We start from the raw sequence: 2,500 nt of genomic DNA on the forward strand, positions 1-2,500 counted from the left end.
AAATGGCATTGGCACGGCAGAAATTTGAAGATGTGCCTAAACCCACCAGGGCCCAGCGTGTGCCGATGGTGCTCGAGGCAACCGCCCGCACCAGGGCCCAGCGTGTGCCGATGGTGCTTGAGGCAACCGCCCGCACCAAGGGCCGGCTTGTGCCGATGGTGTTCGAGGCAACCGCCCGCACCAGGGCCCAGCGTGTGCCGATGGTGGTCGAGGCAACCGCCAGCACCAGGGCCCAGCGTGTGCCGATGGTGGTCGAGGCAACCGCCCGCACCAGGGCCCAGCGTGTGCCGATGGTGGTCGAGGCAAGCGCCCGCACCAGGGCCCAGCGTGTGCCGATGGTGGTCGAGGCAAGCGCCCGCACCAGGGCCCAGCGTGTGCCGATGGTGGTCGAGGCAAGCGCCCTCACCAAGGCCGAGCGTGTGCCGATGGTGGTCGAGGCAACCGCCCGCACCAGGGCCCAGCGTGTGCCGATGGTGGTCGAGGCAAGCGCCCGCACCAAGGCCGAGCGTGTGCCGATGGTGGTCGAGGCAAGCGCCCGCACCATGGCGCAGCGTGTGCCGATGGTGGTCGAGGCAAGCGCCCTCACCAAGGCCGAGCGTGTGCCGATGGTGGTCGAGGCAACCGGCCGCACCAAGGGCCGGCGTGTGCCGATGGTGTTCGAGGCAACCGCCCGCACCAGGGCCCAGCGTGTGCCGATGGTGGTCGAGCCAGGAGCCCGCACCAAGGGCCGCCTTGTGTCGATGGTGTTCGGGGCAACCGCCCGTACCAGGGCCCAGCGTGTGCCGATGGTGCTGGGGGCAAGCGCCCGCACCAGGGCCCAGCGTGTGCCGATGGTGCTGGGGGCAAGCGCCCGCCCCAGGGCCCAGCGTGTGCCGATGGTTATCGGGGCAACCGGCCGCACCAGGGCCCAGGGTCTGCCGATGGTGCTCGAGGCAACCGCCCGCACCAAGGCTCAGCATGTGCCGATTGTGATCGAGGCAACAACCCACACCAGGGCCCAGCTTGTGCCGATGGCGGTCGAGGCAAGTGCCCGTACCGAAGGGCAGCCTATGCCGATGATGGTCGATGCATGTGCCATCACCATGCGTCATCATGTGCCATTGATGGTCGAGGCCTTGGCCGAAGTTCGATTTTGAGCCACGGTGCCCATGCTTGGCTCCAGCATGTGCTGGTGCCGCATTTTTTTCACTCGGGACAGCATCGCCGGAGCATCGCCGGAGCATCGCCGGAGTACCGCCGGAGAACCTGACCGGCGGCATTGGGGTTCCGGTGATTGGGAGGGGGGCCGGGGGGGTGTGCGCACATGATGTGCGATGGGTGCTGGTACTTGGCCTTGTGTTGGCCCCCTATCCCTCATCAAACCTCTGAGAATTCACACCCCCTTAAAGAGCAATTGAGATTTTACAGGTTTGCTACCAGTAGCCGTTAAAGTGTCTGAAATGGGGACACTTTTTTCAAACGGTCACAAAATCTTCTCTACTTCGAGTTTTTAGCTGAATTTTTTTTTGCATGCCAACAAAAATAGAAGGATCATGCCTACAAAATTTAGGGCCAAAAATCCTTATAAAAAAATTTTAAAAAATCCCGAACCGCAAAAAGTTTCGAAAATCGTGAAAAATAGAAAACGAGTCATCTTCCAACGAAACTTCACGTGAAGGCTTAGGGGACCATTGTATGAATTTACAAGCCATAAAAATGGCATTGGCATGGCAGAAATTTGAAGATGTGCCTAAACCCACCAGGGCCCAGCGTGTGCCGATGGTGCTCGAGGCAACCGCCCGCACCAGGGCCCAGCGTGTGCCGATGGTGCTCGAGGCAAGCGCCCGCACCAGGGCCCAGCGTGTGCCGATGGTGGTCGAGGCAACCGCCCGCACCAGGGCCGATAGTGTGCCGATGGTGCTCGAGGCAACCTGTCGCACCAGGGCCCAGCGTGTGCCGATGGTGATCGAGGCAACCTGCCGCACCAGGGCCCAGCGTGTGCCGATGGTGGTCGAGGCAAGTTCCCGCACCAGCGCCCAGCGTGTGCCGATGGTGCTCGAGGCAACCGACCGCACCAGGGCCCAGCGTGTGCCGATGGTGCTCGAGGCAACCTGCCGCACCAGTGCCCAGCGTCTGCCGATGGTGCTCGACGCAACCTGCCGCACCAGGGCCCAGCGTCTGCCGATGGTGCTCGAGGCAAGCGCCCGCACCAGGGCCCAGCGTGTGCCGATGGTGGTCGAGGCAAGCGCCCGCACCAAGGCCCAGCGTGTGCCGATGGTGGTCGAGGCAACCGCCCGCACCAGGGCCCAGCGTGTGCCGATGGTGGTCGAGGCAACCGCCCGCACCAGGGCCCAGCGTGTGCCGATGGTGGTCGAGGCAACCTGCCGCACCAGGGCGGAGCGTGTGCTGATGGTGGTCGAGGCAAGCGCCCGCACCAGGGCCCAGCGTGTGCCGATGGTGGTCGAGGCAAGCGCCCGCACCAGGGCCCAGCGTGTGCCGATGGTGGTCGAGGCTGCCGATG

This window comes from Durio zibethinus, unplaced genomic scaffold (assembly GCF_047325235.1).
Source record: "Durio zibethinus cultivar Kanyao isolate XHJ-2024 unplaced genomic scaffold, ASM4732523v1 HiC_scaffold_400, whole genome shotgun sequence".
NCBI classification, from domain to species: domain Eukaryota; kingdom Viridiplantae; phylum Streptophyta; class Magnoliopsida; order Malvales; family Malvaceae; genus Durio; species Durio zibethinus.